The 24,589-nt window shown below is 42.1% G+C and overlaps 1 protein-coding gene across 4 annotated transcripts in view; it reads right to left on the reverse strand.

Annotated features, from left to right (window-relative positions):
- The window catches only part of sash1a (SAM and SH3 domain containing 1a), a 228,528-nt gene that overhangs the window by 63,291 nt on the left and 140,648 nt on the right, over positions 1-24,589 (reverse strand). Inside the window, exon 1 of one of the 4 annotated variants that reach the window (XM_071479306.1) lies at positions 8,761-8,993. The exons of the other annotated variants lie outside the window; for them this stretch is intronic. The gene's annotated coding sequence lies outside the window, so the exon portion shown is untranslated. Of the gene's footprint in view, positions 1-8,760; positions 8,994-24,589 lie in introns of those variants that run through there. 4 annotated transcript variants of the gene reach the window in all.

Consider the following 24,589-nt stretch of genomic DNA (forward strand, 5'->3'; position numbering starts at 1 on the left):
TCACTTGTACCACTGCCCAGAAACCTTCATAATAAATGAAAAATTCTATAATTACTCGAACCAGGGATTCTGCAGTTACACAGTCATTGCATTGACCTGTACGCCACAGAAACGCCGCTGTTTCACTTTTTCTCTCCTCCTTTCTCTATACACACATTTTTTTCCCTCTCTATGTCAAAATCTGGAATGTATTGAAGGACAGCTGCAAGATGATCTGGTCATGATGATCTCAGAGGAGAAAAATATGAGAACATATGGCTTGTAAAGCACAGACCTAAGATTTGAGCACAACTAAGTTCTCTATATCATATCTGAGGGAAGATTAAAAATCGAAATGGAACAAACGGGGCAGGGGAATTTTCATGGGTGTGTGTTTTGGAGGAATGTATCTTACCTCTTTGGTTCTGCTCCTAGAGTCTGGGCGGAGGATATGGAGCTGAGTCAATGTAGGTTGAATATTGGTGTAACCTTTACAACTAAGCTCCAACATCTCACATATAGCTCAATTCAATACATTTGAATTAATGAAGTCAATTCATTCACAATGTTTCATGTTTCAAATGATTATCAAACACACCATCAAACACCACTAATCAAGCCACATTTATTGGTATAAAAACAAATCTACACTATACAACTGCACCTGGTGACATAAAGGAGAGGACAGCCAACTATGAAATACAGTATGATTTAAGCACAAAGACATAATCAGGCTGCTCTTTCAAACCTCTGATCCTCAGACAAAAAAGCCTCCAGTTACACAAACACACACCAACACTTTGACACTGTACCTGACATGAATATCAATATCGGGTGAAACGTGCACCAGGAAAAGGCTTTACTCACCAAACACTGAAGCTCAACGAGATCTACAGGGATAAAGTAGGGGAGAGCTGAGGCACAACAGCGCATCTTCGCTTTGCACTGAGTCACTCTGAAATTTTACTGTAGCTAGAAATACCAGCTTAGAAACTGTCTAGTTCCAGGGTTTAGCCCAGTCATAACCCCACCACCAGACTCCTGATTCAGTCTGTTTATGTGCACAGATGACTGGCATCAGACAGCAGGACATGTGGTGGAAACGTGTTTACAGCTGAGGCCTGGGTTTTTGGTATGATGTAATGGCAAAATTAAAGGCGGGTAAACTATGGTCATTGTCAGTGAATCAAAAGAAGGAGAACAGTTTGGAAACTATAATTTTATTGACTAGATTATAACATAATGAGACTAAGAGAGAGAAACAGGAAGGAGAAGACTTATTAAGAAAAGAGTAGAGAGGACAGAGTAAGGTTACAAGAGGACATTTGATGGGTCCAGGGGGCAGGACAGGGCAGGACAGGGCAAGGGAGTTACAGTTCACATCTAGAGCAATAGCTCCCCCTGGGGCAAAGCAGTGATAATACATAAGACTTCATTAGATCTGACCCACATTTACCACCAAGCACCCAGACAGTAAAAAAAAAAACAACTTTTGGTATGGATGAAAATGGAAGATGAAATCTGCAATGTGAGTGTCACCCTCGGAGGTGCACAGAAAAACAACCCAATTCACAAAAAACTATAGGTGCAAAGGATGAGAATTTAATTATGATATTTTTAGGTATGAAGTGAACAGTTTTCATTTGAAATTAAGTTTGGTGTAAAAGACAGGCTACACCCTTTCACACCAAAAACCTGCACATTAATCTCTCCTCACTTCCCACTCCCCCCTTCCACAGAACACACTCTGTTTTCACTTCAGCACTTTTATGTGTTTACCAACCTTTACTTTTACAGCAGCCATTAAACACCCACCTTTGAGTGTGATGTTAATGCAGGGCAAATCCAGAGAAGAGAAATAATTCACCCTGTGATTCATTACTGGCCCTCGATCCCTTAGCACCTCGTAAGAGTTAACAACTTATTCCAACACTTATTCACACACCAACAGGTTCATGGACACGAGAGCACACATGTGCTTGCAAATGCACACATGTACTCGCCTGTGCCTAGAACACACAGTACACACATTCCTGATTTGTATCCATGGATGTGGTTGGTGCCTCCATGATTATTTTTCCATCCATGGCTGGTAGCACAGCTGTCCTAGGAAGAGGCAACCATTCATTTACGGATCGACTGTTGCTTGAATCAGAGGCAAGGACTGGACATCACTCTGCCAACCTGGACAGAGGCCACAGCTCTGGGGGAAAATGGATGAGCTGTGCTCCCATGCCAGAAAAGGTCACCACAGCACTGTGACTAGTGTGTCAAAAAGCAGGATTTAAAGGGTTTAAATATCAGCGAAAATACACTGATGCTAACAACAGACCATAACATGAACATAGATTCCTATGTTGCCCACTGAAAAAAGCCACAGAACACATGTGCCAGAAGCCAAAAGCCTCAAACCAAGGCTGATGAGAATAACCACTGGTTTTAGTTACAGGAAATACTATAACTACACCCTATTTAAATTACAGCATACAAAACTGACCATTTCAAGTTGTTTCATAACAGAGGGGCAAAACCTAAGGGTGCATTCATTGAGTGCATGCAAACCTTGTTTATAACTCATTGTTCATCACCAAAATGATAAAGGCACGACAAACACATGCATAATAATGCATTTGTTTTTAAAATCTGCCTTGCGTACACTGGCTAGTGATTTTGTCTTCTTCCAGTGTTTTGGCATGTTGGTACCATTTACCCCACATTACTGACGGCAACTCTCAATATGTGGAAATATGCGCAACCAACTGGCATCGTCCCTCATTTTTCACCCCTTTATTTAATAGGATAGGACAGGATGTTTGCAGATTGGCCTACAACATTAAATGTAGGTGCTAAATTAGTCTTAGTAGCAAGTCTAATAAATATATTAACATCAAAATGTGTACAAATAAATAAAGTCAGCATGGATGCAGGATTAGTTACATGCTTGAACATCCATTAGATAAATCTTAACAGAATGGACTTCTTTGACTATGTAAATCTACTCCGTTCATTCTATTCCCATCGACATCTCACCACAAATTTACATTACAGGCTGTCATGTAAACGTGTGGCACTTCATCCCTTGTGCATGTGTATGCAAGCAGAGAATGAGAGAGAGACCCACTCAACAAAACACTGCTTTACACTGCTTCTGGTGATCAAAAGCTCCACAGTGAACCTTTAATTTAATCCTCTCTACATTCCCATTCCTTTCATTCGTTGTATCAGGCTATTTGTGGTGTGTGGGACTGTGCATGTGTGCATGTCAGAGGTCTTCGTCATGCTGCGTGCTGATGATTTGTGATGATGCCTGTGAAGGATCAGAAGGTGGGATTTCATGGGGGTCGGGGCAGCTTTAGCTGTTAGTACAGATACTGAGTGTGAGAAAGTCCTGACGGTGAGCGCTGGCTGCAGCTGATATGAGTCCTCTGGGACTTCCCCTCTGCTGAGGTCATCCCCTCACACTCCCAGCACTCGTACATCACTTCTGACATCACCAGTGATCCTTTGCCAAGCCGTTGCCATGGGCAACACAAACAGGAAAAAGCATAAATGTTTGCACGCCTGATGTTTTTTTATTGGTGTTTTATTGAGTATAGAGTGACTATATGCCATCATTCACATAGGTAATCATCTATAAATTTACAAGTATCATGTTTAAATATTAGCTCTTCGTGTTCTGTTTATTCAATACAGATGAACTCCTTAAAAGTAGTGTGCAATTAAAAAAAAAAAGTAAAAAAAAAATGGAAATGTGGGCTGACAGTAAAGCATGATTAAAGATTAACCTGCTAAGTGCTAATCACCGTGTTTGATGTGTGCCGGCACAGTGATACGTGTATGTGTGTGTATGCCTACAGCCTTTCCTGTCCCCCTGCTGTGCCAGTCAATGCTTGGTATCCAGTGAAGTAGGGCAGCAGTGCCAGCAGTAATCAGAGCTCTTTGTATCCACACACACAGTCGGGCTATAATCAGGAAAATGTTCCTTTTTTCACCAATAATAGCTGTAATCCTCTCATGTGTAACCTGTGACATGCTCAAAACTCGGATTTTGCTGGCGATTTATACCTGGCCTCTGACTTGTTTCAAAATAGATCCAATGAGCTTTTATAGTAACAGCAGAGCCACTGAAAATTACACCTGAGTCAGAGTGAGTATAGGAAGGAAAAAAATTACCGTGCAGAGGAGTAGTGATAATCTTCAGGTGCGGGTGTGGGCATTTGAGCGCTATGTACAAACAATCACACGTGAATGATACTGCACCTGTCTGCGTATTTCAATTCAATTCAATTTTATTTGTATAGCGCCAAATCATAATATACATTATCTCAAGGCACTTTACAGGGTAAGGTCGAGACCTTACTTTGTTATCGAGAAAAACCCAACAGTTCCCACAAAGAGCAAGCGCTTGGCGACAGGGGGGAGGAAAAACTCCTTTTTAACAGGAAGAAACCTCCAACAGAACCGGGCTCAGGGTGGGCGGCCGTCTGCCTCGACTGTCTGCAGGCACCTACCTCATACATCTATACACATATACATACACACCACATACAAATATATTTGGTGGTACTAATATCAAATTAATGAAATCATCAATTTACACACACACATACACCTTTTTTTTAAGAAACGTAGTGGGATGACAATGGAAAAATAGAGACAAACATGAATTCTGTAGAGAGGATAAAAGTGGTTTAATGTTTCTACCCAAGAAATCATGAACCTACTTCTCAGACTTGCAATGACAAGGATATTTTGGGTGCCACTGGCAGAGCCAGGCACACACACAGCAAACATTAATACCATCCTTTGCTCTCTGGAAAAACCTAATTGTGTAAGAGATATTTCTGAAATATTTTGCTTGCTTGCAGCAGCATTTAGAAGCTTACTCACACGGTTCATTTTGCATAAACTTGCCCTACTTGACTTGATTTTAAGACTAACATTATGATTAAAATAGCATGACGTCACGGAGCAGTATACTTGAACATTTGCCTCCAACCCACAACTATGAGTGAAGCTATATGTTTGAGTATATCAGTCTGCCATGACGTATGAAATGTATTATATCCCAAATAAGAAAATTAGACTCTGCTGTTACTGTCACAAGTTAAAAAAACAAAAAACAAACATGCTTTGACCCAGTATATGAATAACATCTAAATATGCCTCTGCAAAGTCTAATAAAGAAAAACCTCTGTGTAATTGGAACCAACTGCAGTGATGAACAGCTTTACGTCAAAAAGCTCATGAAACTGTTCATGGTGGGACCTCAGGCAAGAATACTAATGATACTGCAGACATGAGGCATTGCAAAAGAGAAGCGAAGATAAGTCTTTAAAACATGCAGAATGTGATCTGATGTGTGCATTTTTGAAACATAATGAAGCACATACCCACATCTCATTGTGTGTAGGCCTATGGTATAAGTCACATCAGCACTGACCAGGCTCCCCCTCTCAGGTGCTGCAATCTGTCTTGCAGTGTGTGAACTGACTTTGGCAGCACGCATTTGTGCAAAGATGAGAGCAGAAACACAGAAAGTGCAGGTTGGCGATCAAAAACGAGAGACAGATAAGCTTAGAGTGCTGCTCTAAGACTCATCCGTACTTAAATAAAAGAAGCTCAATGAATCAGAGAAGGGCAAAGCGAAAGAGAAAGAGATGAGGGTCAGAAAACCCATCTGGAGTTCTTGCATATGTATTAAATCCATCTCACAAAGCTGAGAGCACCTGTTCTCTTTAGACATATAAAGACATTATCAAATAAATAGTCCAGATGGCTGCAATGTAGCATACTTTGACAAATGTGTATGGCAGGGAGTGTCAGGGAAATTCACTGATATAAACTTTTGTTTTTTTCCTTTCTTCTACTTACTGATTTCATTTTGCTTTGCATTAGTATGTATGTCACAATCTATGATTTACATAACTTGAATAAATTGCTTATTGCAAGGGTCTAAATGACCTTTAGGTTGGACAATGCTTTATTTTTCTTCCCAAATTTATCTCTATTCATTCCATTTATTCCCACTGTGGTGATTTCTTTGTCATCAGTTGTGGTCTTAGTTTTGCTCCATCTCTGTGAGATTGTCTATTTTTCATTGTTGGACACAGTGGATTGACGTCACTGCGGAGTAAATGCTATTACTGTGACCAAAACAAACCAGAGCTTTGTAACCTAGCTGAACATATTTCACTCCTCTCTGCTCTGGCTTGTTTGCTAGCTCACATACTGCACAGCACAGTGTTTCTTGTGCCAAATGACAGTACCTCACTGGCTATGGTTCTCGGTCTGCCTAGTGACAAACAGCACTGATGTAATGTAAGACACACTAGCTAACAACTGACATCAGAGCAGTAAAATGGATAACACAGTACAGGGATGATCTCTGTCATGATGAATTTTAAAACAGAGCCACAGTCTCAGAACATTATTATCACATTACTCTATGACATACTTTATATCGAAAGACACACTTTGAAATTAAAACTGATTACGTACGAGGCTTCTTCAGAAGTAACAGGATTAACACAGTTACGAAGAAAGGCTATTCAGACTGTAAACCTATTCAGCAGTGACCTCAGTCACACTCGTGCCACCTGCATTGTAACATCATTGCTGCTCGCTCCTAAACCACACAAAGATGCAGGCTTAGCTCAAAACAGCAAGAAGCTAACAGCAAAAGTAGAAGTACAGACAGACCCAGACCAGCTGCATTGACAGAGGGAGGTGACTGAATTGCACATGCACATATGGCTGAAACTGCAGAGTCAAACAATTCCCGGGAGGCTGTGGAGGAAATGAAGTCTAGTGTTTTATCACTGTCCCAATTCACTGCCACCCTCAAACTCTACAGATCATGTGTGCAGCACACACAACCGCAGAAGCAGATGTGAGGGAAACATTAAAAAAAATACAACCATGCTTCCTCGCCCATTGCTTAACACTAATGATGTCAACATACACCTGTTGGCATGGCACTCAGCCCTGCCCTGGTATGGATAAACAGGCACAGGAGTGGTTGCCCAGCTCTGGCAGAGCATTGCAACAGCAGCTGGCATGGACGTTTCATTTGACAGAGAAAACGAAAAAGAAAAGAAAAGGAAATCCAATCCAGGCCAAGTGATTCTCTTTAAAGTGGAGCTTTTCGTTATGGTTTTAACTTCAGGGAGTCTCATCTGAGTCCAGCTATGGACAGACACGCACAGTGATGAGCTGAAAGGAAGGAGAGTAAAGAGACTGACAGAGAGCAGGACTTGTTTTGACAGCTAAAGGCTCCGAGCAATAATTCCCATTGAAAATCTGATACACACTGAGGCCAAAGCTCTTTTCTCAGCTAAATACTACATGAACATGAGATGCAGCTCAATATGCTTAATCATGGCTTAACTGTGACTGGCATGTGTCTCAGTGTGTGTGTGTGTGTGTGTGTGTGTGTGTGTGTGTGTGTGTGTGTGTTTTGAGTGGGTCCAATTGTATGTGTTTAAATACAAGTACATTTGCATATGCCAAATCATGCATATATGCACACATGAGTTCAAATGTGTCCTTGCAAGTATGTGAGTGCTTCCCGTCTGTGTGTACAGTACTTGTGTTTCCTCTCATACATCGGGCACTCACAATAACATTGTGAGGGGACACTCTTCCTGCACCGGGACAAGTCTACCAGGGGAACTCTGGCCTGAGCAAACTCCCCTTCCTCCCATTTCTATCCCCCTCTCTCTCTCTCTCTTCCCTGCATCCACGCCCCCTTCCTCCCTCCATCCGTTCCCTTGTTCCTTGTCAGCTGCTGGAGGGGCAGGGGGGGGATCCAGATGTGAAGGGGGACTTGGACAGGAAAGGGAGAGGGAGAGAGAGAGAGACGGAGAGGGAGACAGAAATCCACATCCCCTTGCTGACAGACTTCATTGTCTAAGACCTTTTGGACAAGTCTTTAGACACATACACATAAACAATTATGTCCACCAAACAATGAAGTCCCTCTTGGCCCGATTGTGTCATGTATGTGTGCCTCTCTCTCTCTCTCTGTGTGTGTGTGTGTGTGTGTGTGTGTGTGTGCATCTGGCGACAAAGCAAATCAATGAACAACATCTTGCAAGAGATTTGGTGTTGATATTTAGTTGGCTTATTTACTAGGGGTCTTGGCCAGGCATGAGGCTATTGTTCTTGTTCAGTGAGCAGAGATGAGGAAATCAATAAGGACCTGAGAGAGTGATGACAAACAGTGAGGCAGTAGTATGCCAGTCTCACCCTCTCTTCTTCTTCTTTCTGTTTTTCTCTCCCTCTGTCACAGTGAAATTCCCACATTTACATAGTCGAGCAGGCGCACAGGAGTAAATAATTAAATGTGATTGACACACCCACACATGCGCACTGAGACAGAAGAGGACAGACATATAATCAGAGAATTACTCCCGAACATTGAACACAATGGCAACACATGAACACTACTCACACCCACACAGCATGGAGCCATGTGTATTAAGTTAATAGAGTGAGTCAGCAAAAAGGGAGCAAGTCAGTGAGAAACAGGAGAAGAACTGGAAAGTCTTTCACATCTGAGGCAACCCTCTTGCCAGCTCACTGTACAAAAGTTTCTCTACATTCTTTTCACAGCGTGCCAACTTCACAGCCTTGTTTAAAAATCTCCTCCTATTTCTTTATCACCTCAGCATCTACCAAACTCAGAAACCTCAGGCAAAATCTCTGTCAGAGCGAACAAATGAATGAGACAATTCTTCTCTGCTGACAAAAGCCCAAAATTAAAATGTCAGTACTCACCGCCAGGAAGCTAAAGTCTTTTCCAGTCAATCCTTCTGTAGAGCTAAGACAGACTGAGTCTTTGAGAATGGGGGCAACAAGTAGTGTACAGTGGAGAACAATGCATGTCTGCCGGAGCGCAGCAAAGCGTAAGCAGAGCGGAGACACAGAGAGGTCCAGTCATCAAGCTGCTGCTCACATGGGACAGGGAGAGGAGGGGAAGGGAGGGGAGCGAGGGTTAGCTATAGGATAGTCTACAGTAACTTGGATTTGACAGGGGGAGGGATCTCTCCAGGTCTCACTCTTCACCCTTCTCTTCAAAAAATGTTTCAGCTAGTACTGACTCTCTTGTCGGTTTTAAAAATCGTGTCGCTCTGGCCTTCCTCTCTTGGTCCACTCCCCTTTTCCTTTGCTATCTCACTGCTTGCCTCTTTTGTTCTTGCTGTCTTTCCCACAAACACTAACACACATACACACACACACACACACACACACACACACACACACACACACACACACACACACACACACACTTTTTGTTGTCTTTGTTGTCTCTGTTATTCAGTTCTCAATAAGCTGGCGTACTCCTTTGAAGGTATCATCTTGTAAAAGTCAAGTATGTCGAGCTCCACCTAGACACACCTAAGTCCTGCAGACAAGCTAAAATAAGACACACACACACACACACACACACACACACACACACACACAAACAGACATGTTTACTCATACATGCACACATACAATGTGACCCAGCTGGCTGCAAGAGGAAGGACAATCTCCCATTTACTCAATTGTCCGTAATGGTCATACATTCAATCATAGAAACAGAGCAGAAAATTACAGGGCTACTCAGGTTTTGGATCCCTCTCTTTCTCTCCCTCTCTGATGTCACTAGTTTTTTCTGCCTTTTCACTCAAAGGCCCTAATTCACAAGTGGCCCAGATACCACACTGTAGTGGGGGAAAGGAAGAAAAGCAAGAAGAGAGTAAGAGAAAAGAGTAACCTGATACAGCTAAAAGCAACAATTATTTCAATGAGTCACTCAGCATTGAGGTTTGGGGTTTTTTTTTCAGTGTTAATTCGGGAGAGAGGGAGAGAGTGACCAGAGAAGAAAAAGGGGGAAAAAATCATCCCATTTTTGGAACACTGCACCTCCCTAGGACTCCCTGAGGTCGTGGGAGAGGAGAAAAGAGAAATAGGGTAAAAAAAAAAAAAAAAAAAAGAAGAGAAAGCTAGAGAGGGGAATGGAGGGACAGGGGAGGACAGACATGGGCTTGGATAGCTACCAGAAGAACTTCTTCTTCTCCTCATCCCAAATCCATCCTCCAGCACACAGCTCACCCAGCCAGTCTTGCTGACAGAACCAAATAACACAGTGTACACCACTCTTCCAGACATGGGGGTGACAGTGAGCTGACACTGACACACTGGTAAATAGGAAACAGATCACAGACACACAAACTAAAGCTGTGGAAAATACTATGGAGCCACGACTGGAGCCGATGTGCACCTCCTACACGTCAAGGCTACAAAGATACCATGAAGAGACCACAAGAACTTGAACTGGTCAGTGTGTGTTTTCTTCTGTGTTTCCAATGCTGTTGGAGACTGTTGACAGACATGAAGCAAGTTGAAGAAATACTCCATAATGTCCTCCTTCTAAATCTACTTTGTGATGTAGCAAAGCCATTTTGAGGGCAGACATTCTCCTTCCTGCAATTGTTCCTCTTAAAGTGTTGGAAATGAGACAAATCTGATTACTCTGAAGACTAAAATAGTTTTTTTTTTAAACCAGCAGAGCCCTTTCCAATGCAATCCTTGGGTGTAGCAGTGTAATGGGAAACACTGTTCAATTGAAAATAATGGCACAGAACACTGGAACAACTTAATGGAAAGGCATATATCTTGATTAAGCCAATAGGCAGTATTACTTTTACTTATTAAAGTTAAAGATACTGTTATATACTTTCAGTGTAGCGAGATGCTTCTCATAGAAGATAAACAGCATGAATACAGTGATATCTGTCCAATGACACTCTGGCCAGCCTGTATATCTCTTGTATAAACTAATATTACAGCTGACCTGCATCCTGTTTAGACCTGCCGTCACAACATTTAGAGAAGGAAACATAGAGTGAAGGTTCATCTAAACACACAGCAAAGGAATTACAAAAAATACCTTAAGAGACTCTCGAGGACGTGCAGTGTGGCCAAAATATATAAACATGCAGTATGCAGGCATGTGTACACATACAGATGAGGGAACACAGAGAAAATGCAGTCAAGATTCTTTGTTCAAGTGGTTGGACAGCACATTTCCTGTGTATGAAGTCAAATATTTCTAATGTTTCTGACTCACTGGTGAGGCATTTTCAGATACTTTCTATTAAACCATCTGGTCGGATCAGTCAGTTGTAATCACAACATTGCCATGTTTGACTCTTTTAGAATTACAGCAGTGAATGAAGCCCTGCAAGATTTCCATGTGAACGTATATAAACACCGATTTTTCTTTTTATGCACACAAACTGAAATGCTGAGTACACAGAGTACAAGAATGTACATCAACACATTATCAAAAGAGGGCTATACATGTAAACACACACACACACACACACACACACACACCGGCAGACACATAAAATGTTTATTACAGCATCTATGCAGTAGGAGGTAGCTTGCTGGGAGGTACAGAAACATCAAAGAGTCCTTACATGCCACTGTTGCTGGAGGCTGAGGTACTACACTGATGCTGAGTTGGTTTCATCTGCATGAATGTGCAGGTCAACCTGGTTAGGAGTCAACATGGAACACCTGCCAGCTCCTGTGTCTATTCTATATCATGTTTTATAGTCTTTCAGTCATGGCACAGCCATTATACCCTTTTCTACATTAGGAACACAAAGTAGTTCAAAGCCATTCTGTGAGAAGCATATGCTAGAAAAACCCTGCTGAATATTTCTGCTTTAGATCTCTCAGAATGATGTTTGTGCCATTGCATCATCTCTGTAAATATAGTGTTTTACGCCTCAAACTACATTGTTAGTAAATCTTCCATTTATTGGTGTGCATCTGGCTCTGTGTCTCTCTTAAACACACACAAGCACACACAAACACACACACACACACAGGGCCACAGTGAAAAATCTAATCAAAACCCTCAGAATCAATTAGCAGAGTGTAAAGAGGCCATTCAGTTACTTTTAGCACCAAGCGCCGTCCTTGTTCCTCCTGAGGCAAACAATCAACCAGCAGACACAAATTAACACTGAACAAGAGCACTTGTCTAAAGTCTGATCACCCACTAGCAATAGATGGTTGCACCAGGGAGTGAGAGTGTGTGTGTGTGTGTGTGTGTGAGTGTGTATGTGTGTTAGAGAGAGAGAGAGAGAGAGAGAGAGAGAGAGAGAGAGAGAGAGAGAGAGAGAGAGAGAGAGAGAGAGAGAGAGAGAGAGAGAGAGAGAGAGAGAGAGAGCCTGGGTATGATATGTCCAAAAAAGTATGATAAAGAGATAAAAGATCAGAAATGGATCATGCTATGCTACAATACCGCTGAAGACTATGGGGCAAAGTATCAAAATGCATTATACTACTATAGACTAAGACAAGTTAAAAAATTCCCTAATATTCTAATATTCTATTTAATATTCTACAAGCTAGACTTGTGACAGACCAACAAGCCTACAGACTGTTTCAGAATACTGATCACTGTGACTTGTGGTAAGTAGACAAACTGTATATACACACAGACATGCTCATACACACATACACACAGGGACAAGTCTCCCTTCACCATCTGCGAGTGAAGACTGGATAATGAGTCTAAACACAGAAAGAGCGAGAAGGAGATAGAGGACAGGCGAAGCGTCAGAGCTTTTCAGAGACAAAACGGGAGAGAATTTCACAAAATTTCTGTCTAAATGCTTATGCACATGCACACCTGCCAGAGTTTTTAAATGTATCAAAGGATTTTCTGACAGCCCAACCGCGCCTGACAAAATTCAAAAGCATTCATGAATTTTAAACAAGCAGTGGTTAAGAAATTTAGCAGCAACATCACATTTAAAGTAATTTATATGCAAATGTGTCACAAGTGGTAGCGCACAGAGGGACTGGAGAAGAATTAGCGCCTGCTCATTGACTTAACTGACCTGCTACACTAATATAGACTCCCATTAATGAGCTACCAACCTCCACAAACACACATACTCACCTACTGTATATGCAAAGTGTTTGCAAAATACTTATGCCACTATTTTTATTTTATTCATTTCTTTTAATTCTTGAACTCAGAGGTAATTTCCTTAACCTCACTGAAAGAGTTTTACCATTCTGCCACTAGATGGCAGTAAAGATCTGGTCTTCTCCACACACACACACACACACACACACACACACACACACACACACACACACACACACACACACACACACACAGATACTAAACTGGCAGGCATGCCAGAATGGGGAGTGAACGTGATGAAAGACCACAGAAGAAAGCAGACAACCAGACTCAACCACAGAGCACGTAGGACTGAGAGTTAGAGACAAACAGTCCAAGGCTTTTCTCTTGCACAGTATCACAACACACCACAATGTAAAAGTTTACAACTCCAAAGGCAGAGCTGACATGCATATAGCTATAAAAGCAAGGGTTATTTTTTGACTATGAAGGCCAGTAGATGGAACCGGTGGTTGAGAAGAAGTGCTCTTGTTCTCTTTGAGTGGCACCAGCAAGCTTGGCTGTGAAATGAAATTAACCACCATTCTGTATTCCATATTAGTATCACTGCTGCAGGCTACGAGGGGGCTGGTTGTGTGTTGATGAATAGAGGCAGGCGAGCTGGAGGAAGCAGAACTCCATTAGATTTAGCCTGGAGGGTCGAGAAGCCACGACGCCTGGGCTCACAACGTCAAGCTGCATGGAACTTTTTTTTTTTCCCTTTTCACACTGAGTGGAGACTGGCAGCATCCTCTCTCTGCCAGAGGGTCAAGTCGACCAGTCAACTAGTATGGATCGATGTTTCTTGTTGATGTATCTTCTTTCTGCTTGTTTCTATGTATTGGATCAGATACTAGGAGACCACTGGAGCCTGTACACTGCAGTACTTTAAAAGTGTTACCTTATACTGTACTTTCCCACTTAAAGTCAATGATGCCGTTTTATGTGTGAGATAAGACTTGTCTAAGTATCTTCTGTTGGTCAGCCAGTCCATCACTGTGGTATAGACTGAAATATCTCAACAACTAATGAATGGATTGCCAGGAAATTTTGTAGAGAGTCTGGTTGTCATGGTCACATGATGACATTTTTGACTTTAAGTAAAATTTCCTCCAAAATATTGGACAGAGTTCTATGAAATTTAGAATACACATCTATATCCCCATCAGATTGAAATGTAAAACCTTAGTTGATGATCTGATTTTTGCTTTAGCACCACCATCAGGTCAAAACTTTAATAACTGCAAAACGAATGACATTCCATCATACCATACTTACATCTAATGCTAATTAGAAAATATCTATCTCTTTGGAAACATTTGGGCTAAACTTGGCAAATGTGGATGGATCCACCTCTCAACCTCCAACCTTCAAATTCTCTTCAAGCCACGTCTCTGTTTGACTACCAAACCTCTTTTTTCAAACAGTACAAGAGATACTGAATTCACTGTAGGCAATGTCAACAGCTATCACCCAACAAAACCAAGGGCATTCTGAGCAATTCTCACCTGCAGTAAATCACTGGTCTTTTGTTTTTGTGTACTCTACATTAAATCTTCACTGACATCTTCATCCTCATCCTTTTTCTTTTGTCTCACTCCACCTTGCAGCTCAAATCACAGGTTTGGGGCCCAGCAGTCCAGTCCAGAGTAGCAGAAATCCACTGAGAGAGCTGATGATTGCCTGTGATTACAGTCTGTATCCTCCCCTCCCTCCAACCATCTCCTCTGGGTCATCTGACCAGGCCTGGCTGAGGTAACGCTTTCCACGCTCGAGTCATTAACTGGAGAGAGCCAGAGCGAAGAAAAGCTCGCCAGGGAGGCACTGACACGTTTCCTTCACCTTGACATTGCCTGGAGGTTACACCATTCATTTCGTAGTAAAGTATGGTTCTGGGAGGTGAGAGTCATGTGAATCGAGGGTTTCTGATACATAAAAGGTCTCTCTGTGTGAGGGAGTCTTATTCCCTAGGCTCTAGCTGTTCAACATGCTCTGAGCTGTTGGAATGTGTCGATGAAAGACGTGTGAGAGTGTAGCTCGGTGTGTGAGACAGGGAGAGGGGCTGTGAATCTTTGTGGATTCATGCGTGTTTGTCAATATGTGAGCGTGAATAGGTTTGGTCAGTCTACAGAATAGGTGTGGACACAAAAACACACACTAGCCTGAGCCTAATCCCATGTCCTGACACATCTGACTGCTGTCTGTCTGATCAATCAGTCATAGTAGATATAGCTGTGCAGCTTGTCTGTCCTCTCGCATTACCCAGTGACACTGACTACCTGTCTGTCAGCTGGCCACCAAGATGAAAACCTGATTAAAGTCAGAAGGCCAAATGCCAATAATGGTCATCAAATATCATCTCTATGGAACGTCGTATCATAATGTGGCCAAAACCCCTTCTTCAGCTTAGTCAGAATTTCAGACGGGGGTTTTCCTTTTAGGGGAATTTGCATGTACGTAATAAAATATGCAAGCATATGTGGAATATACTGGCTATGTGAGCTTGCCAAGTGTGATTTACTGGTAACCTGCACCCTGGCTCGACAGTTGTTTTCACGGCATGTCAGTCAAAATACTGAGGAATGATCGACAGCCGCCTGTGGCTCTTGTAAATTTGTCTGCTGAATTAACCCTGTACTGCCCTCAGAGGTGCCTGTGATCCTCCCTCCTCTCACTCTCCATCTCCCTCCCTCCCTCCTTCCCTCGAGGGTGTTTAGGTAGGGTAATACTGAGCTGCCAGCGGAGGGGTGGCTGGTCCCGACGTGTGCTTTACCTCAGCTCTCTGGGGATTGGAGCCCAGCCAGCCGTGTGTAATTAAAAGCGCATAAAGACAGATCAAGCTCTCTGCCGCTCTTTCTATAAAAGATTGCCTCAAGGCTGAATCCACTCCATGTCCTGGTCTATCAAGCTCCGGGGAACTCATTTATTAAAATGTTCAATACCTTTATCCTTGATTTTGATGAGAATTATGATGGAAAAAACTAATCTAATGGATTCACAAGCTGACAGAAGTTATTCAAGAGGCTGATATGACAAGAATTGATTAAAATGAAAGCAAACCACTAATTTAAACATTGTAATCTTTGTGTTGAGCGTCCATTCACTCAAGGCTGAAATTGTAATAACTCTACACTTTATTTATTTATATGTATTTATAAATTTTAAAAGCCAAAAAGACAGAAATAAGAAAAAGAAATGCAGTGATTTTGTCTACGATCTTGACACTGAAAAGCCGTTTCTTTTCTTATGTGTTTATATGTTACACAAGGAAGCAGGATCCCCAATCCTGCCCTAAGTGCATTGTGCAGTAGTAGGTAAAAAATCAGTCAGGTCAGTAGACTTTCACACTTTTTTTTTGTCAGTTTCTGTTTCAATTCCACTGCTTTTCATCACATTTAACTATTGTGTCTGTGCAGACTGCAAAAAATCGAGCTTGTCAGGACACTGAGTCGACAAATCATCACTCAATTTCTCACCTTGCCTTGCTATTTTCCCCTCACCTTTGCTTGTTTCCAGTCTCTTGGACAACAGAAAATCTCAAAATGATAAGGGTGTGGTCTATCAAATGTGTCATCCTGGCATACATCTTAATCATTGTTTTAGTTGACATTGTGCCAATTTTCCCAATTTGGGTGTGTAAAACTGCCAAGCAAAAATGAATCCAAATGTTGCTGCAGGTTGATTTTTTTTAATTCCCTAGGGTTGCCAACCTAAAAATTGCTTTTTCACTGTTAATGGCTGTGCAGTATTCTTGTGGATAGAGGATGCTTTCACTCTTTATACAGTATGAGCACCAAATCTGGCAAAGATGGGATCCATGCATCTTGGCGCGCTGCATGAGTCCCTTTGCCAGTCAGTGAAACCGTTTTAATCTTTGCTTGCCTCTGTCTCAAATTAGTAATTCAGTTTCTCTTCATGAGCGGAGGCATGCTGTTTCATCTGTTGAATAGTATTCATATTAGACCTATAAAATGAGAGTTCAAAAATTCAATTCTCACCTCCTCTGACTGGTTGTCACAAATCTGATTATTTACACCCACGGTGAGCAAGACACACTCACGTCAAAGTGATCAACACTTCCAGGCAGTGGCTGGAGGAAATAAGGGAGAAGCACAAGCCCAAACTGCTGAGGAGTGAATTCATAGAAGAAAGAGGTACGGGGTAAAATGCAGTTCATCATTGAATGAGTGCTGACTTTGGTTGTAAAATGTTTCTACATTGTTGGCAGTGGTATACATGAACTATCTATACCCTCAAGGCTTTCCCAGTGAGGGGAGTTCACAGACTGAGAGAAAAAATAGCGTATTAAATAACCAGGGGTAGACCACAGTTAATGATGTGTTGTATATTTTGCAGACACTGTGATTGTACACTGGTAAGGCCTTGGGTCTGGAAGGTATGGTGGTTTATGCTGCAGCGGAACGTGGAGATGATGGTTGTTGGGGTCTATTCTGGGGTGACTGACATTTTGTTTTCTGTCAATGGACTGTAACACAACCGAGGGATAAAACTACCAGGAATACTTCGAATGTTGGAAAACTAGAGGTTCCTTGTTTTGTATGGTTTGGGTTACATTAAAAAAATATAGTTATAATAAATGCAGCAATTTATATTGGGTAAACTCTTAATTAATCTCCACATTAAGTCATTCAGTGGGGACAGTCGTCTTTGAAACAGTTGTGTCTCAGAGGAACCTTCAGTGCATTCAGTTTGTTTCATGAGCTGCTAATGGTTTTACATTTTTCAAAAACAAATCGAAGGATTTCAACCCAAAGATGTGTAATCAATGTATATTTATGAGTGTAATGTGATAGCCATTTAAAATAATCAATATTTACCGCCTTACTGATAACCAAGGCTGCTTGTTTATGGCAGCTGAGCCATGCCCTTGAGGCTCTATCGGAGGGTTTCTGTCCTCATACATCACTGCAAATGCACAGACTTGTGTATATGCACCCTTAGCCACCCACACACACATTGCCTGTGATGGCCCCACCGGGTCAGAGACCCCATTACTGTGACAGGTTCCAATCTTGTCCAATTCTAGCCAGCGTGGGCCCACAGACAAAACCCTGGCATGGGGTTACACTCACAAAACACTGGCATTAAACATTTCAGGACTTCTGCAGAGGGAAGGTGGAAAAAACTGCACAGAGATTTGAGATTTATGGGTGTGAACAGGGTGTGCTCGCAGTGTGTGATATTACAGTCCTAGCGTGTGCTGGCAGGATGGAATTATTGAGTATCATCTTTATTTACACACACACACACACACACACACACACACACACACACACACACACAGGAAGACTGAGGTGCAGGTTTCTGAACTCATTGGAGGAGAGCGTACTTTCCCTCATGACAAAATGAAACTGCTCACCAAAAAAAAAAAAAGGACAGCACTGATTATTTGTTCAGGCGGACCAGCACTACGTTTTATGTTCAGTGCCAAAGCAGGAAGCAGTGCAATATAGCTTCTAGTGTGGGAAAAAAATGAAGGGAGGAATTCAGCGTTTTAAGCTGTGTTTACAATTTGTGTGATTTCAACACTGGAAATGATGACTTGTGTCCTGTCTCCAACTAACACTGGACTGGTTTGTTTCTTTTAACGAAACAAGACAGCAATCCTTTCTTTTTATTTACCCAACAGATCAGATCAGAAAATGTTCATGAGTCTTTTTGATTTTTTTATAAGCACTGACAAATGACCTACTTTGTCACTAAGGTATGAGCAAAGGTTGGGCAAAACTGCATTGTAATAGTCTAATTATACACACCCCTCAGGCCATGAAAAGGCTTGGATCTTTGCTGTCAGCCATCCTCTATGTGAAATACGGACACCTATCCTGAGCCCGTCTACTCTCTCGCTCCTCAGTTCCCCTTGGCTGCCTTTAATTACAGAGAGAGGGATAATAGAACAGCAGAGGGCCAACCTGCCAGGAAAGGGGAATAACAGCCACCGGTGTTGGTCACAGGAGCCTGCAGATTGCTGGGATTAGGAATCACCTTTTGCTTGTGAGCCAGTATGGGCAGTGTGGGTCTGGTCCTCCCCATCCCCAACCCCCCCACAGACACTAGTCAAAAAATGATTGATTGCTGTGTCCTTATGCAAGATGGAAGCAGGCTGGAGGCCCAGGGGCTGAGCGCATCGCCTGAGCTGGAGATGGCTTACCAACAGGGTGAACAATGGGATACTGTCAGTGATGAGACCCTCGCTCAACATTATTCAAAGACGCTGAGACAACAGGTGATGGTTGAATAATTATTAGACAGTGTAACCCCTCTGTTCGTGTTATGCCTCATATTATTTCAGTGTGGTCTTTTCCTGTAGTTTCTCAAGGTTAATTGATGAGAAATAATGGATCATGGAGCTGGGGTTTTGTGGTGTTTGTTGGTGGGATGTTTCGTAACCAGCCCTGAAGCAACCCAGTGGCCCAGAAATTCCATTTAATAAAGATTAGCTAGCTTTCTCGCAGACCTCATTCTCCTTCTTAATTAAAAGATGAAGATAAAAAATTGGTGGGCTGCAAGTATCAGAAAATATCCCGAGGACTTCTTACACAAAACACAGCTCAGTGCCCACATGAAAGGCTGGGACTAATGCATATTTAATGCCAATGGGAAAGAGCTTAGATCAGTTCCTTTACTGAGAGCACTGGGAAAACTGAAAATACTTTTACTATAACCCTCTGCTCCTTAGGCTGTGTGCAGCACACCATGTGAAAGTAGGCATGTACCACGCATGTGTGGATACCTGTGTGTGTGTGTGTGTGTGCGCATATGTGAGTGTGTGTCTGTGTGACTGCAGGGGGTTGGGTGGGCTTCACTAAGCATGATCGCACAGCAGGACTTAGTTCCTGTGTAAAGAGAAGAAACACAGCAGGGAAACAAACACAGACACACAAAACAACACTATAAGACCACTGTGACAGCTTCATGTGATAGATTTCTTCTACTTCATCCAAGAGAGAGATTTCTGAGCTCGAGCACAGCCACTTTTATTCTTCACTGTTATTGAAAGATTACACTCTGGTTAGTTAAACTACTTATTCAATAAAAACCAGAGGGGATATTCCAATTTTCCTTTTGTTAAACTAAAACAGAAATGAACATAAATGTTATTTTATTCACTTACTTTGTTCAGTTCAATTCACTTTAGACTGCTGTGTTGGATCAAAAGTAAGTGTCTGCAAAATACATTGGTTAGTTTTTCTAATGGTCATAAAAAGACATTTTGTAATGACATGCGATCATGTCCAACTGACAGCACCCTTGGGCTTGAGTATATTTTTCAAGTCAAATCAAGTTGTTCATGCATTACAGCTTTATCTGCCATTTGGCAATTGAGTGGCAGAATATGAAGCTGAAAGAGAAACATGCACCTTTATACATCTAACTCTTTCTTTCCCCATTCCTCTGCTCTTCATCTTTGTGCTTCTTCTTCCTTTTTTTATTCAGCCCCTGCTTTTCTAAACCAGTCCGTCCCCTATTTCTCTGTCCCTTAATCTCACTCTCTCTGACTCCTTACAGATAGGTTGCTATGACACCCGGGTGTGACAGTCTTCAGCAGAATATGAAGGCTGGGTATGTGAGAGAGATAAGAGATGACTGGAGCTTAAATACATCATGCGTCTTTAAATAAATACATTGCAGCCTTTTGCGGTGATTATGTTTCTCTAACATGACAGGCTGAGCATTTTCACAACAAGAGACACTTACGTTTGACTTCATCCATACATCTATCTTAAATTTGAATGTGTTCCTCATTCAATGAGCTGGAGCTACTGCAGGATACACTGGACTGAAGGTGCACTGGTCATCACAGCACTACCACATCATCACTCATGTTTACAGAGTGATGGGTCATTCATAGTGCAGTTGCATATACTGTAGGAAGGAGGCTGACAGTGTGCTCTGTGTTTTTGTTTTCCTTGGATGGTTACTGGCACCATCTATAGAGACAAAGGTTAGACAGAGGTGACCTTGCTTTCCTAGCGGACTACATTAATCACTGTAGGGCAGGAGGAGCTATGTTAGAACGACCAATGGGTTATCGCTAATACTAACACTCAGGAGGGGCACTCTCAGAGAGAAAATGAGTGCACCTTGCCATCCCAGGGAGGACATGTACAGATAAAAATGGTGACATTCAGAAATAGGCCCAAACACTGCATCTATGGTCAGATCCTCACCAGACAAACAGGTTCTCTCAAACTTGATGTTTGATGAACTAAAACTTACATCTTCAACTTACAAAATTTTAAACTGTAGCAGGAGAGTCTTCTCCCCTTTCTATGGATTTAGCATAATCTCTGTGAGGTGACAATGCTAATCACTGAGCGACACCTTGTTTAGACACACTAAACCTAGGTTTAATGTAACAGCATGATGGTGCGTACGGGAAGCAGATGGAAGCTTATATAGATATTCAAGGTCGTGGTGCACCAGCAACAGAGAAGGGGACCTCCTCCAGCAGGTGGCTCTCCTCTCTCCTGGGGCAGTTAGCTATAAAACACGGAAGAACATCTGGTGTCTCGGTGTTGGTGTGCATGTAAGGAAATGGCACAAAAACACACAGATACACACAGCTGTATTTTCTGGATCAGATTTCCACTCTCCCAGAGCGACTGTCAAGCTCCTGCCAACTCCCAGAGAGAGTCGCTAACTTAATTTTAACAGCATAAAATGCCACACGGAGAGAATAAAGACGATGAAACTCTACAAACTGCTGTGCAAAAACAGCCCGCCCTTTACTTGATTAAGAGTGAGAAAACAGCTCTGCATCAGTATTTGGTGGCAACAGCCTTTGGCTTGTTGAACTTTACGGTGAATGCAAATCAGAGGGTCTGGAGGACTCTCCCCAGAGCTGAAGAGCTGTTGGGAAAACTCCAAAAAGGGCAGACATGCATGACATATTTGAACAGAAATACAGTACAGCTGTGTGTGTGTGTGTGCGTGTATAGACGTGTAATAACTCCTACACATCAGTCACAATAAAGGGACACCCCAAAACCTGGAGCCTTTTTTTTTTCTTTTTGTTCCAGCTTCTTTTAAAAAAGCATTTTCACGTAAGAGTCAAACACCACGCTAATCCATGTTCCATACAACCAGTCCAGAATAGAGATCAACCAGTCTCACATACAATACATTTGCATTCACCAGAGGCATGGAGGATTATATTGAGACCCAATTCCCTCCTCAAATCCCACTAACTCCATGTTAATTATTCAAAAATAGAAACTCGTTAACATAGTAAATATTATGACCTAATTTCGTTGAGATTGGGATTTGGAATGATTGGAAGAGCGTGAGTATGTGTGAGTATGTGTGTGCGTGTATGCGTGTGTGTGTGTGTGTGTGTGTGTGTGTGTGTGTATGTAGCTGAAAGGTCTGACATGTTAAAAGGGAAAAAAAAAACAGATTTGAGGTTTACTCTACAAACCCCATTTGAGGAAGACTACCTAAATCTGTGCAGACTACTGTAGCTCTATGCCAGGAGCACTGTCTTGAAATAAAAAGGTCACTGCTTCAAATCTATTCAAATGCTTTCAACCCACTGTCAGCGTTAGTGCCACTCTTTTAAAAAAACACGCCCCAAAACACTTCAAATGAGGAAAATCAGAGCAAATGTTTGTTCAGATGTGTCATGTTTGGGCAACATGCACCAATGACTGACAAAGACACACAGTGTGTACACAGGCATTGCTGCAAGGGTGAACACTGCAAGTGTGTGCATGCACTGGCAGCTGTGTGTGTGTGTGTGTGTGTGTGTGTGTGTGGGGTGACGAGAGCGTAGACAATAATGAGAGGCTGTGTGGAGCTGGTTCCACTGCAGAGCCATGCTGGGTACACCGTATTGATCTGCTCCACCACTGGGAGAACTGGAGCTAGATAATGATGACTATGTGTGATCTTTCATTCTTGCCCTCTGTGTCCCCGTCTCTCTTTTCTGCCTGCCTGTCTGTGTGTCTACCTCCAAGTTAAAAAGCCAGACTCCTATTTAATGGTAAAGTCACACTCCCAGTCTCTCGCTTATACAACCTCTCTCAGTCTGCCTACACCAGATATATCAATGTTTGGTCTACAGAGAAACCTGAAATACAGTTTGGGAGACATTCATTAATTGGAATTTTGATAAACACTTATGTCTTTCTAAAAATATCTCAGTGGACAGGATTGTATTTTTCCATTTCATTTTTTTCCACATATTGTCTTGTGTTTAGTCCCCAGCAGCAGCGCAGTTGTTGCAGCTCTGACAAAGTGCTGATGCACAACGTCAGTTCTCAAAAGGGTCCATGCCTTCAAAGCACCAGACAGCTTTTATGTCAGCATCAGCCAGACTTGTGAAAGTCCTTTTTATGTCCCATAAGCAGCTGGCAATTTCTGTAACCACACAACTCATTTTTTCCCCCTTCCTCTAAGACACAATCATGAACACATAAGTAGTACACTCATAAACACCTTTAACTCAAACACCAGGAACACAGGTAGGACAACCAAGAGAAAAACCCTACATTCAAAACCCTACATTTTTTCTTCCTTTTTTTAATTTTTTTATTTTTTTTTTGAGGCTCAGTGCCATAGTAGAGGTGCTAATACTCAATTTCGGTGCTTCACTGCAAAAGTTCAATACAAAGAGACACAAAAGATGGCTTAGCAAACTGGGGTACAAACATAAAGCCTTGACCCATGTACAAGGATGAAAGCAATCACAGTTCAAGACAGCTGAAGGTGACAAATCAATTCATAGATTGATTGATCAATCACTGATCAATAAGCCAATTCAGACGGAGTGAAAACTTCAGCAATACTGGATCCATAGGTGCTTTAAATCTCTTGAAAAAAGCCCCCTAATTCCGCATGAAGGGTGCCTTTAATCCTGCCGCTCTCTTTTGAAACTGCATTATTCAATCAGACACTGCTCCATGAAAAACACAGACATCAGCTTGATGAGAAACCAGCACTGGTCATTTGTCATCCACATCTCCAGCCTGTTGACAACATGCTCAAACATCCTCCTCCTATTTTGCCACTTCGCCACCCCCGACCGATGTTCTAATGCCCCCATCATGTCCACTTCATGGTTGGCTGGAGCCGTCATTAATCGCCGGCCCTGAATGACGATTGGGTGAATAATGTGAATAATTGTTTGCTGGCAGCTGATAACTGGGTGTCTCACGTGTCAGTCAAGTTGATCGTAGCTAAATGGGAGAATGAGTGGCTGGTGGAAGGTTGATTGGAAAGTTTTGTGTTATGACTAGTTTTTACATCAGTGATATAGAAGTGGTTGTTAAGAGATGTCATCTGCAAAGCAATGAAAAAGACTAACAGGAGGAAGATGCCAATAAGGAGTAAGAAAAAGATTATGATTAGTATGTGAAGAGGAGAGGAAAACAAAAACCAAAACCTGCTCCGTCCCTCCTAAAATAGCATCTCTTTCCTTCATTTCCTCCTTTACAGTTCTTTCCATTTCATAAACACATCATCTAAAAACACAGGCGGTGGTCAGAGGCTGAGTTAGTCTTTACTGTGTGGTGATGTAAAAACTTGATATAGAAAAACTCCTTTTTCCAAAGATGTCCTGTAGGTGATGACGACCAATCCAGATGTCCAGTAGTAAGTCAG

This window comes from Trachinotus anak, unplaced genomic scaffold, assembly GCF_046630095.1.
Source record: "Trachinotus anak isolate AG129_WGS33_773 ecotype Australia unplaced genomic scaffold, CSIRO_AGI_Tana_v1 ptg000005l, whole genome shotgun sequence".
Lineage (NCBI taxonomy): Eukaryota > Metazoa > Chordata > Actinopteri > Carangiformes > Carangidae > Trachinotus > Trachinotus anak.